The sequence below is a fragment of the Balaenoptera acutorostrata genome, chromosome 10 (assembly GCF_949987535.1).
Source record: "Balaenoptera acutorostrata chromosome 10, mBalAcu1.1, whole genome shotgun sequence".
Lineage (NCBI taxonomy): Eukaryota > Metazoa > Chordata > Mammalia > Artiodactyla > Balaenopteridae > Balaenoptera > Balaenoptera acutorostrata.
Window position 1 is genome coordinate 102,152,724 of NC_080073.1, and position 13,911 is coordinate 102,166,634.

Here is a 13,911-nt window from a genome sequence, read left to right on the forward strand (position 1 = left end):
GCTGGACTTGGTGTCCCCAGTGACCAGCTTGGGACCTAAAATGTATACGTGGATAAGAATATTGTATTGAATGATTGACTGAAAGAATGAATCCTACTCACCACCCCCCCCCAATATATTATAAGTGCATCAAAGACCAAGGTGAAATTTCTTCTAACATCTGCCAGTTGGTTTTACCTGGAATAGATTTTCAATCAATATCTGGATGTCTGACATAGAAAAGAAATTTATGGTTACTAAAGGGGAAAGGTGGGGAGGGATAAACTGGGAATTTGGGATTAACAGATACACAGTACTGTATGTAAAATAAACAACAAGGACCTACTGTATAGCACAGGGAACTACGTTCAATATCTTGTAATAACCTATAATGGAAAAGAATCTGAAAAAATATATACATATTTGTATGTATAGCTGAATCACTTTGCTGTACAGCAGAATCATTGTAAATCAACTATACTTCAATAAACTAAACTAAAATAATTTGTATGCACTATATGATAAAAATAAATTTAAAACAAAAAAATCTGGCTGTTTAAGGAACAGCACAGAGGACAGGGTGGCAGAAGCACAGTGAGCAGGGGGAGAATAAGGTGAGCTGCAGGGGCAGCTGCGAAGGGGCTTTGAGGCTGTGGGAAAGAGTGTGGTCATCATTGCAAGTGTGATAGGGGCTGAAGGAGATGAACACGGTTGGACTGATGTTTTATAAAAAGCCACACACAAAAGGCCACATGTTGTGTGATTTCATTTACACGAAATATTGATTACAATCAGAACTCTACCCAGTCAATGCGGGTCCTCGTGTTTCTCATCTATAAGATGAGGTTAGATCAACTGACCTCTAAAGTCATATTTAGTTATGTTTTTTGATTCCTTACTTATAAAAATGACTGTTAGATAGGCTGATGGAAGAGAACCCATATAGCAATCCCCAGGGAGGGTGTGGTGGTCCCTCCATTTCAGCGGCACTGAGATAGAGTGGGGATGACCCTGGAGGTTTGGATTCTTCTGCTGGTTTGAGCATTTACCTTGGGAATGATCTTAGGGGTCATTAGATCCTCCAGGCTTTTGTTTTTTGTTTTTATTTATTTATTTACTTACTTATTTATTTGGTTGCACCAGGTCTTCTTAGTTGCAGTAGGTCAGCTCCTTAGTTGCAGCTCGCGGGCTCTTTTAGTTGCGCCTTACCAGCTCCTTAGTTGCAGCACGTGGGCTCCTTAGTTGCGGCAGGTGGATTCCTTAGTTGCAGCTCACCAACAACTTAGTTGTGGCGTGTGATCTCTTAGTTGCAGCATGCATGTGGGATCTAGGTCCCTGACCAGGGATCAAACCCAGGCCCCCTGCATTGGGAGCGCAGAGTCTTATCCGCTGCGTCACTAGGGAAGCCCCAGGCCTTTGTTTTTGCATCTCTAAAATCTGGGAGTTCCAGGAGGTGGCTTCTGTGGTCCTTCCCATAGAAAGTGTGAGTTCCAACCCATCTTCACTTTCTGAAGGCAACGTATATTCACGCACGTTATAGATTCTAGGAGTTTTAATAAAATTAATGTCATTAATGTTTTTCTGTTAAAAAGACTGAGGGAAGTACATGGAATAATAATACTATGTACGTGTTAAAAAGAATGCAGTAGATTTATAAATACTGATGTGGAAGATGTCCCATGAGTATTGCTAAGTTAAATAAACTGAGTTTCAAAACCATATGTATAGTACAATATCATTTTTTACATGAAAACAATGTGTGCACATGCCTATACATAACCAGGTCTTCTCTCTCAGTCTTTCCCATCTCACTATGCACCACAATCCACTCAGCTGCTCGAGGCAAAAACACAAGGATCAGTCATCCTGGTTCCTTCCTTTCCTTCACACCTTACCTCCCTCTCTTCACAGGACACAGGGGAGAAGCCACATGGATATCGCTCTTGAAAAGTCTTATGGAGCTTCCCTGGTGGCACAGTGGTTAAGAACCCTCCTGCCAATGCAGGGGACACGGGTTCGAGCCCTGGTCTGGGAGGATCCCACATGCCGCGGAGCAACTAAGCCTGTGCGCCACAACTACTGAGCCTGTGCTCTAGAGCCCGCGAGCCACAACTACTGAAGCCCGCGTGCCTAGAGCCCGTGCTCCGCAACAAGAGAAGCCACTGCAATGAGAAGCCCGCACACCGCAACAAAGAGTAGCCCCCACTCACCACAACTAGAGAAAGCCCGTGTGCAGCAAGGAAGACCCAAAGCAGCCAAAAATAAATAAATAAAATAAATAAATTTATTAAAAAAAAAAAAAAGTCTTGTGATCTGGGGAAGCAAGACAATGCACAAAAGCAGATTAGCGAATAATTGGCCTAGACGTCATAATTGGAAGAGAGAGAATCCTGATGTCTGGATGGTCAGAGAAGAGGCACAAAAGGCTGAGTGGGTCAGGCTGGAGGAACAGACGCATGAGGGAATCGGGGGGAGTGAATGTGTGAGGGGAGGTGGCTGCCATTGACCAAGGCCTGGCAAAGGTGCCTGTGTTAGTCTACGGGGGCTGCCGTAACAAAGTACCTCAGACTTGGTGGCTTTAACAATAGGAAAGTACTTTCTCACAGTTCCGGGGGCTGGAAGTCCAAGATCAAGGTGTGGGCAGGGTTGGTTGCTCCTGAGGCCTCTTCCCTCTGTGTCTGTGTCCTGACCTCACTTCCTCTTCTTCTACGGACACCAGTCTTATTGGATTAGAGTCTCTCCTACTGACCTCGTTTTAACTTACTTACCTCTCTAAAGACCCTAATTCCAAATACAGTCATATTCTGAGGTCCAGGGGGTTAAGACTTTACTACACGAATTTTGAAGGGATACAGTTCAGCCCACCACACTGCCTACACCTGAAGTGTAATAAATGGTGAGAAAATGGTTGAAAAACTGAATGAGTGAAGCAAATTGTGTTTGCTTTGTTTGTGGAAACGGTGGGAAGTTAGTGGGACACTTACAGTAGGAAAGATCATGGAGGGCCTTGAGCACTGGAGAGAGAAGTCCAGCTCAAGCTCTAAGACACTGGAGCAAAGGAATGCCTGGTGGTTGATACTGTTGCGGGCACATTAGAAGGCACCGGTTTGCCTTGTGGTTTGGAGCAGAGGTGAGGCTGGAGGCAGGGAGGTCAGATGAGAGGTGAGGCTAATGAATACTACTCATTCCAGGTGTGGGGTCACAAGGGCCTTGACCAGGGTGGTGGCCACAGAATAAAAGCTGGAGATGGATGGGTGTGCCTGGTGGTTGTTCCAGGCACCTGCACCAGCTGATGCATCTGTGAGGACCACATTCCACCTTCACCTTGAGAACAATGAGTCCTCTAGAAACTGGAAAGGCAGCAGTTACCAAAGCCCTGTAAGGTGAGCTCATAAGTCCGGAGACACCAATGATACCAGACAATTCCTTTTGATTCAAGGCCCTCTCAGTTTGTTTAGCCCCACCCTGGCTCTGCAACTGGGTGTTCTCTCCTCTCCAAGATGGGTGGGTTACACTAGAACAGATTCTTCTTGATTCACAGAGGCATTAAACTCACTTCCACTGTGTCTTGGATTTTGTTGTCTTCTCCCTGCATCACATCACTTACACCTACCAGGCTGTCCTCTCTCCTCTTCCCTATTTCTGAAAATCCTCTCCATCTTTGAAGTCCCGGTTTATACATCGCCTTGTCCACACAGCCCTTCATGATTACTACTGTTCAGGTGGCACTGTCCCTTGGCTGAATCCTAATCACACATATTTATACCACAAAATCCACCAAGATATTAAATAATGTATTATGCCAATGCTCAAGATGTTTGGAATATTCATGCAAACTCCCCAAGGAGATTCTAAACTCCTTGAGGTTATAAATTTGGGACTTCTTATGTATTTATTACATGCCAGATCCAGTACATACTAGGTGCTCAAGAAATTAATGCTGAGACAGTAGCCAACACCCCAGAAGTCCATGGAGGTTTTTCCCTTGGCCCAGGAAATGGGGTTAGTAGTAAAAGGAGTGGAGATAAATTTTTTTTTAAACGCATTGTTTACTTTGTTTATTTATTTATTTATTTTTGGCTGTGTTGGGTCTTCGTCTCTGTGCGAGGGCTTTCTCTAGTTGTGGCAAGCGGGGGCCACACTTATCGCGGTGCGCGGGCCTCTCACTATCGCGACCTCTCTTGTTGCGGAGCACAGGCTCCAGACACGCAGGCTCAGTAATTGTGGCTCACGGGCCTAGCTGCTCCGTGGAATGTGGGATCTTCCCAGACCAGGGCTCGAACCCGTGTGCCCTGCATTGGCAGGCAGACTCTCAACCACTGCGCCACCAGGGAAGCCCGAGATAAAATTTAAGCATATTATTTCAATCCATAGAAATAGCCTTTAAGTCACAACTGCACCAGCTCTCCCCTTACTTCCTTAATACAGCTCAAAAAAGCATCAGCCCCAAGGCAGAGGGGTCCTTATACCTCCAAAAGGAGCTTCGTGGGTGGGTCGAAACGCAAAGCTGACTTATCCTCATGTGCATAATGTTGATAAAATGGTTAAGCAACTGACTCTTGGCAGTCTGCATCCAAGGAGATGATTAACCTGTCCTTAGAGGCAGGTAGGACCAACACCTGTGATAAGGATCATACAAAGGGCCTGAGGGGAGCTGGTGCCAGGGCAAACTTTGGAGTGGAAGACAGCTGTTTGAATACTACTTATGAGAAGAGGACAAAGGGGAGTTGGCAGGTATTTTTGCAGAAAGGTAAAAGCCGATCCTCAAATGCATATGGAATTGCAAGGGGCCCCAAATACCCAAAAGAATCTTGAGAAAGAAGAACAAAGTTGGAGGACTCACAGTTCCCAATTTCAAAACTTACCACAAAGCTACAGTAATCAAAACAGTGTGGTACTGGCATAAAAATAGACATATAGCCCAATGGGATAGGATAAGAGTCTTGAGATGAACTCATGTGTCTGTGGTCAAATAATTTTCAACAAGGGTGCCAAGTCCATTCAATGGGTGAAGTCATTTTAACAAATGATGCTGGGAAAACTGGATATCCACATGCAAAAGAGTGAAGTCAGTCCCCTATCTCACACCATATACAAAAATCAAGTCAAATGGATCAATGACCTAAATATCAAATCTAAAACCATAAAACCCTTAGAAGAAAACACAGGGGTAAGTCTTCATGACCTTGGATTTGGCAATGAATTCTTAGATATGACACCAAAAGCACAAGCAACAAAAGAAAAAAAATGATAAATCAGACTTCAAAATTAAAAACTTTCAGGCACCAAAAGACATTACCAAGAAAGTGAAAAGATAACCTGTAGAATGGAAGAAAATATTTGCAGATCAAATACTTGATAAAGGTTTAATATCCAAAATATATAAAGAACTTCTAACGCCCAACAGCAAGAAGACAAACGACCAAACTTAAGAAATGGGCAAAGGATTTAAATAGACATTTCTCCAAAGAAGATATGCAAATAGCCATCAAGCATATTAAAAAATGTTTAATATCATTAGTAATTAAGGAAATGCAAGTCAAAAGCACATTGCGATATCATTTCACACTGATTAGGTAGGCCATTATCAAAAAGAAACAAACAAAACCCAGAAAATAATGTGTGGACAAAGATGTGGAGAAACTGGAACGCTAATACATTGCTGGTGAAAATGTAAAATGGTGCAGCCACTTTGGAAAACAGTTTGCTATTTCCTCAAAAAGCTAAACATAGGGGGCTTCCCTGGTGGCGCAGTGGTTGAGAATCTGCCTGCTAATGCAGAGGACACCGGTTCGAGCCCTGGTCTGGGAAGATCCCACATGCCGCGGAGCAACTAGGCCCGTGAGCCACAACTACTGAGCCTGTGCGTCTGGAGCCTGTGCTCCGCAACAAGAGAGGCCGCGACAGTGAGAGGTCCGCACACCGCGATGAAGAGTGGCCCCCGCTTGCCACAACTACAGAAAGCCCTCGCACAGAGACGAAGACCCAACACATCCATAAATTAATTAATTAATTAATTAATTAAAAAAAAAAAAGCTAAACATAGAATAACCATATCATTCAGCAATTCCACTCCTAGGTATACCCCAAAAGAATTAAAAACAGGTGTTCAAACAGATACTTGTCCACCAACGTTTATTGCAGCATTATTTGCAATAGCCAAAAGGTAGAAACAACCCGTGTCCATCAGCAGATGAATGGATAAACAAAATGTGTTATATACATACAATGAAATATTATTCACTCATAAAAAAGGAATAAAGTTCTGATACAACATGGGTGAACCTTGAAAACATTATGCTAAATGAAATAAGCCAGACACAAAGAGCCGAATATTGTTATGATTCCACTTTTATGCAACATCTAGAATAGGCAAATCCATAGACACAGAAAGTGTAATAGAGGTTACTAGGAGCTGGAGGAGGGGCAAATGGAGAGTTATTTCTTAATGCTTACAAAGTTTCTGTTTGGGGTGGTGAAAAAGTTTTGAAAATAGATAGTGATCCTTGTACAACATTGTGAATGTACTTAATGTCACTGATCTGTACACTTAAAATGGTTAAAATGGCAAATTTTCTGTTAAACATACTTTACCCCAATAAATTTTTTTTTATAAAGTAAAAGGAGAGTTGGCAGATGTGAGGAGCAGAAGCAAGGTGAAATGTGTACCTGACACTCTCTGGAATGGGTAGATATTGGGAGAGTATGTGGTAAAGGCCAGGCTTTTATTTCAAAGACATTTTGTGTTAGATGCCAAAATATGCCTAAATACACAAAAACCATAGGCAGAGAAGATGTGTTCCAACAAATTGGGAGAAGCAAGATTCACCCTTGGAGTCAGCAGACTGATCCACAGGCTTTTGGGGCCACCCCAAGATGCTGAGAAAATGATCTCTAAGTTCACTTTCTACGCCCAAGCTTTATTATTCTGGTGGCACTTACTTCCCTTGCCATGTTAAATTAAAAAAAAAAAAAATCTCTGATGACAGATGCCCGAAAGCTTGCTTAGCTAGAAAATGTTTAATCTTCCAGCATCTCTTATGTCAAAAAAAAAAAAAAAAAAGGCACTATGGCTTCCATAGCCTTTTAATTTACTTTTTAGGATAAGATATGTCAGTTTCCTATTCAGCAGAATGTTGAATTCTGTTACCTTAAGAGAAAGCTACTTAGAGTCACATTGCCTCCTCACACATATCTGATTTCAAACCCTCCTCCTGGGGTGTCAGGGGTTCACCAGCTGTACCAGGACAGCACTGCCCAGCACCCTCCTCTGCCCCCACAGGACACTGGCTCTGGGGCACTGCAGTGTTCTGACCCATCTCTAGAAAAGCATGAGCATTGAGATAATGTACGTGGCAGTGCTTGGCACATAGAAGATGCTCAAAATACGTTCGTGATATATAGAGAATCCCAGCTCCCTGTGAGATGCAAAAAGAAGTACAAAGAGGTGATTGTTAGGAGAAAAGAAAAGGACATCCCTGGGATACTAAAGTGTAAGTTCAGCTTTTAAAGAGGGACATGTTTAAAAGAGAGCACATATGGTCCTTATGTACTTCAAGCCTCTTTGAATATCTCTGCAACTTCATTTGGATGATTCTAAATCTTCAGTTGGATCAGGGAACTGATTTTCTGGGATCTCCACTTTTGAATTTAAGAGTGAGCTGCCTGCAAATCAGACATGTCCTCAAATATTTAAACCTCCTAAATGAAAAGGTCCTCCTGAAAAGCACAGGTAAAAAAGTGTGACTGTAACAACATTTCTGGTTAAAAATGAAAAGAGAGCCTTTAAAATAGATACATACTTCTGTATAAGTGACATTTGGTTAGATTTGATATGATGGCTAGTTTGCTCGATTTTCTTTTATTTTGGTTTCTCTGTTCTGCTCAAATTGTACTATGCAGATACACCACACAGCCGGCCCTAAAGATTAATTGCTAAGAGACAGCTCTTGCAGGGAAGTAGACTCAATTATCATCAAATCTTTAATTACACAGCATATTATATACTTCACATGTATAATTATTTATTTTATGGCATCATGCCATCCTGTAGATAAACAAAGACTGAGAACATTTACTAGCTTTTCTGGGAGTGTCCCCAAAAGGGTGTAATTTTCATTCTAACCAATAACTAAGATGGGAATAACCCCAGAAGTAGATTGTTAACCTGTTGGTGTAAAATAAGTTCAGGAATTCCCCTCATGAATTTTTTGTCTTTAATGTAAAATTGCAGAAATGTTTATCACACCCACATGAATATATTATTTATATTTGTGTTGGAAATACAAATATAAATAATATAGAGATTTTGTATTCAAGGAATTCACAGTATAGCATGGGAGACTGGCATATAAATAAATCATTAAAATAAAGTCTGATAAAGGCACAAAAAGAAGTGAGTAGGGGTTGAAGGGTGGTGATGGTCTTCATGGCGGTAGGTAAAAGTCAAAAGTGAATACTGGGGAGATCAGCTCGGTGCTTTGTGACCACCTAGAGGGGTGGGATAGGGAAGGTGGGAGGGAGACGCAAGAGGGAGGGGATATGGGGATATACGTATATGTATAGCTGATTCACTTTGTTATAAAGCAGGAACTAACACACCATTGTAAAGCAATTATACTCCAATAAAGATGTTTAAAAAAAAAAGTGAATACTGAAGAATGAATAGGCATTTTCATGCTTACAAAAGTCAGCAGAACACTCCAGGAAGAGGGAACAGCACGTGCAAAGAAACACAAAACACAAAAAAGAGTGATGGGTTTGGGACAACTCTGTGTGGATCTATACTGCTATAGATATGGGGGTAAGCTGATAAGAAGTGAGACTGAAAATACAGAGTAAGGCCAGGGGGTTCTATGTTTTACCATCCTCAATAAGTAATAACAGGTGATTCATCTTCATCTTAACATACACAACATAAATTGGGTTATTGGATTGTAAAATACGATTGAGTTAGAATGAGTGGTCCTAAGAGCTACTGAACCAAGACTCTTAAAGCTCAGCCATACTCTTCAGAGAACCAGTAGCAAGAAAAGAAGAGTCTCTCTTTCCATGCCCCCATCCCCAACTTTAAAACTGTCAGTTTATTACAAATAAGCCAAGCAGAACAGGGACAGTCAGAAGAGGATGCCATTGGGGCAATTCCCAACAGGCTGAGTGACTCCAGGCCCTGCTGTTGGCTGCTTGGGTCCTGGGTCTGGGCTGAGAAGATGTGCAGGCTGAGGAAGGGGTACACAGGTAGGATGTGATCTCCTTGGGAAAGCAGTGTGGGGAACTGATAGCTTTTAGGCAATAGAGTCCTGGCTCTGCAGCGGGGAGGGTTCCGTGTCCTTAAGGATGGCTGCTGCTGGGAATTCTCATTCCACACCTGACCACCTCCCCTCCTTTGAATCTATTGATATCTCCTCTTCTGATGTCGTCCAGCATCACAATGTCTCTGCTACTCGAGCCCTCACAGTGATGAGACCATACAGAGCAGTCTGGTGTTGATCGTGGGCAACAAGGGCGCCCTGCCTCTCACTCCCTGTTTCCCTCTGATCAAGACATGGCAAAGGGTTTCCCTGGTGGTGCAGTGGTTGGGAGTCTGCCTGCCGATGCAGGGGACACGGGTTCGAGCCCTGGTCTGGGAAGATCCCACATGCCGCGGAGCAACTGGGCCCGTGAGCCACAGCTGCTGAGCCTGCGCGTCTAGAGCCTGTGCTCCGCAACAAGAGAGGCCGCGATAGTGAGAGGCCCGCGCACCGCGGTGAAGAGTGGCCCCCGCTTGCCGCAACTAGAGAAAGCCCTCGCACAGAAACGAAGACCCAACACAGCCAAGAATAAATAAATAAATATATTAATAAAAAACTACAGGGAGAACAATGATTTAAAAAAAAAAAAGACATGGCAAAGTTCATTTGCACATTCAACAAATTGTATTCTTTTCATAAAGCAAGCATAATTTTATTAAGTTATCTTAGCATCTAATTGAGGAAGAGGGTAAAGAAGGAAGAGAATACAATCGTCCCTCGGCATCTGCGGGGGACTGCTTTCAGGACTCCCATGGACACCAAAATCCACAGCTACTCAAGTCCCTCATAGAAAATGCCCTGTACGCGCTCGTTTCGGCAGCACGTATACTAAAATTGGAATGATACAGAGAAGATTAGCATGGCCCCTGCACTAGGATGACACGCAAATTCGGGAAGCGTTCCATATTTTTTGATTCACTTTTGTTATAAAGCAGAAACTAACACACCATTGTAAAGCAATTATACTCCAGTAAAGATGTTTAAAAAAAAAAAAAGAAAGAAAGGAAATGCCAGTCGGTCCTCCGTGTCCGCTGTTCTGTATCCGCAGATTCAACAAACTGTAGCTGGAAATCCATGGTTGGTTCATTCCGTGGATGTGCAATACTCAGATTGAGGGCTGACTGTATTTACAAACCCAGCACGTGCTTGACTCTGTGCTCTAAATATATTATCTCATTTAATCCTTTCAACATTCCTGTGAGGTAGGCATTGTTCACCATTTTGCAGATGTGAATATAATCACAAAGTCCATGTTATTGGGAACTTAGCCGCCATCGTTACCCAGCCCAGTTTTGAGCACAATGGTCTAGGCAAGTATCTAGCACAGCATATGACTGATATATGATAGATGGGCTTGGCTGGATCCTGGTCCCTGATCAAGTTGATAAAGTTTTACCTAGTTTCTCCTGCCCTTCTGCCTTATTTCAGCACTCCAAACATATATTGGTGGAGAACTGGAAGTTCTGGGCATCATATTAGGCTCTCTAAAGGAAAAGTCAAAGTCCTATATGCATTTATTTATACCTTACTTTTTCCTTCCAGGGATTTAGAGTGATTTACTGGGACTTCCCTGGTAGCGCTGTGGTTAAGAATGCACCTGCCAGGGCTTCCCTGGTGGCGCAGTGGTTGAGAATCTGCCTGCTAATGCAGGGGACACGGGTTCGAGCCCTGGTCTGGGAAGATCCCACATGCCACGGAGCAACTGGGCCCGTGAGCCACAATTGCTGAGCCTGCGCGTCTGGAGCCTGTGCCCCGCAGCGGGAGGGGCCGCGATAATGAGAGGCCCGCGCACCGCGATGAAGAGCGGTCCCCGCACCGCGATGAAGAGTGGCCCCCGCTTGCCGCAACTGGAGAAAGCCCTCGCACGAACCGAAGACCCAATACAGACAAAAATAATAAACAAATAAATAAATAAATAAATAAAAGAAAATCCTTAAAAAAAAAAAAAAAAAGAATGCACCTGCCAAAGCAGGGGACACGAGTTCAATCCCTGGTCCGGGAAGATCCCACATGCCACGGAGCAACTAAACCCGTGCGCCACAACTACTGAGCCTGCTCTCTAGAGCCTGCGAGCCACAACTACTGAGCCTGCATGCCACAACTACTGAAGCCTGCATGACTAGAACCTGTGCCCTGCAACAAAGAGAAGCCACCGCAATGAGAAGCCCACGCACCACAATGAAGAGTAGCCCCTGCTCGCCGCAACTAGAGAAAGCCCGTGGGCAGCAATGAAGACCCAATGCAGCCAAAAAAATAAAAATAAAATAAAAAATAAAAATAAAATAAAGTGATTTACCACAAAGATACCTACAATAACATGACTAAATACAAATAAGAATAAAATAATAGGATCATGGGTAACTTAAACATGACTAGTTAAAATAAAATAAAAGCTAATAACAGAAGAGGCAAAGTAAAATCATAAATATGTAGGCTATAAGGAATTATATAGTTGCCATAATTAAGCCTGAATTTTTACTTTTTGTTTACTACCAGCCAAACTGAAAAGGAAAATATGGTCAGTTACATAGTCCTTATTCTTAGGAAAAGAAACTTCCTCAAGGGAAGCTTAGCTCTTCGAAAAATTTGGTTCTAAATTATATACCTCATACACAATTTCATATTAGCTTCGACCCGCCCCACTCATGACAGAGTAGAAACTATATCATACATTCCTAGAGCAAAAGCAGTAAAGTAAAACTCTATAGTAAAGGTTAATAAAGAGGTTCTCAAGCTGGGATATAGAGTTTGTATCAGTTATCTGTTGCTGTGTAACAAATCTTCCCAAAGCTTAAAACAGCCACCATTTTATTTGCTCATGATCCTGAGGGTCAGCAAATTGGGCTGAGCTCAGCTGGGCACTTCTACCAACACTCAGGCCTCACACTGCAGAGGTTCTGATAATGGGATGAGGCCCATTTATCAGCAGCAGATTAAAAAGCTCCTCAGGTGATTCTTATATATTGCCAAGCTTCAGAGTCATCACCCTCGTGCACAACACTAAATCACAACTGAGTGAAGGCTGTTCTTCCCGGGTGAGGTAAAGTCAAAAAGGACTTTGAGAAGTCTGAGACCCAGATTAGCCAAAACAATACTGAAAAAGAACAAAGTTGGAGAACTCATACTTGCTGATTTCAAAATTTACTATAAAATTACAGTAATCAAGACAGTGTGGCATGGCATAAAGAAGATGTATATATCAAGGGATCAGAATAGAGAGTCCAGGAATAAACCCTCACATCTATAATCAACTGATTTTCAACAAGGGTGCCAAGATCATTCAATGGGGAAAGAAGTGTCTTTTCAACAATATGATAAGGAATGATTTTGGACCACTTTCTTCCATCATCTAAAAGAAGTCACTCAAAATAGGTCATAGACCTAAATGTAAGAGCTAGAACTATGTAACGCTTTAAAAAAAAAAAAAAAGCATAGGATTATACACCATGACCAAGTGGGATTTATCCTAGGAATGTAAGGTTGTTTTAAAACCCAAAATTCAATTAATGTAATTCACTGTAGTAATAGGAAAAAAGGACAAAAACCACATGGTCATCTCAATAGCTTCAGAAAAATCATTTCTCAAAATCCAATTTACGTTCATGATACAATTCCTCAATAAACTAAGGAAAAAAGGAAGCTTCCACAATTTAACATTATACTTAGCACTAAAAGACTGAATGTGTGATGGAATATGATTCAGCCTTAAAAAGGAAGGAAATTCTGACACAGGCTACACCATGCATGAACCTAGAAGACATTATGCTAAGTGAAATAAGCCAGTCACAAAAAGATAAATACTGTATGATTCCACTTATATAAAGTGCCTAGAATAGTCTAATTCATAGGGACAGAAAGTAGAATGGTTGGTGGCAGAGGCTGAGAAGACAGGGGAACAGGGAGTTACTTTTTAAAGGTACAGAGTTTCAGTTTGGGACGATGAAAAGAGTTCCACGGATGATGGCGGTGATGGTTGCACAACAGTGCGAATGTACTAAATGACAATGAACTGTACCCTTAAAAATGGTAAAAATGGTAAATTTTATGTTATGTAATTTTATATTTCACCACAAATTTTTTTTTTTTTGGCTGCGTTGGGTCTTTGTTGCTGCGCGTGGGCTTTCTCTAGTTGCGGCGAGCAGGGGCTACTCTTGATTGCAGTGCGCGGGCTTCTCATTGTCGTGGCTTCTCTTGTTGTGGAGCACGGTCTCTAGGCTCGCAGGCTTCAGCAGCTGTGGCACATGGGCTCAGTAGTTGTGGCTCACGGGCTCTAGAGCTCAGGTTCAGTAGTTGTGGCGCACGGGCTTAGTTGCTCCGCGGCATGTGGGATCTTCCCGGACCAGGGCTCGAACCCGTGTCCTCTGCATTGGCAAGCGGATTCTTAACCACTGCACCACCAGGGAAGTCCCTCACCACAATTTTTAAAATAAAAATAAGTAAATACAATAGTGAAAGCCTGAATGCTTTCCTAAGACCGAGAACCAGGCAGGGATATCTGCTCTCATCACTTTTACTCAGCGTTGTCCTAGAATCTCCAGCCAGTGAAATAATGCAAGAAAAACAAATAAAAGGTGTATAAACTGGAAAGGAAGAAGTAGAAATGTCTCTATTCACAGACAATATGATCCTGTACGTAGAAAAT

The 13,911-nt window shown here is 42.5% G+C and overlaps 1 non-coding gene across 1 annotated transcript; it reads left to right on the forward strand.

The window, feature by feature from the left end:
• Window positions 1-10,073: 10,073 nt before the first annotated feature.
• On the forward strand, window positions 10,074-10,180 carry LOC114236728 (U6 spliceosomal RNA). The gene has a single exon (XR_003622599.1). It is a non-coding gene; the product is annotated as a U6 spliceosomal RNA (small nuclear RNA).
• Window positions 10,181-13,911: the final 3,731 nt, after the last annotated feature.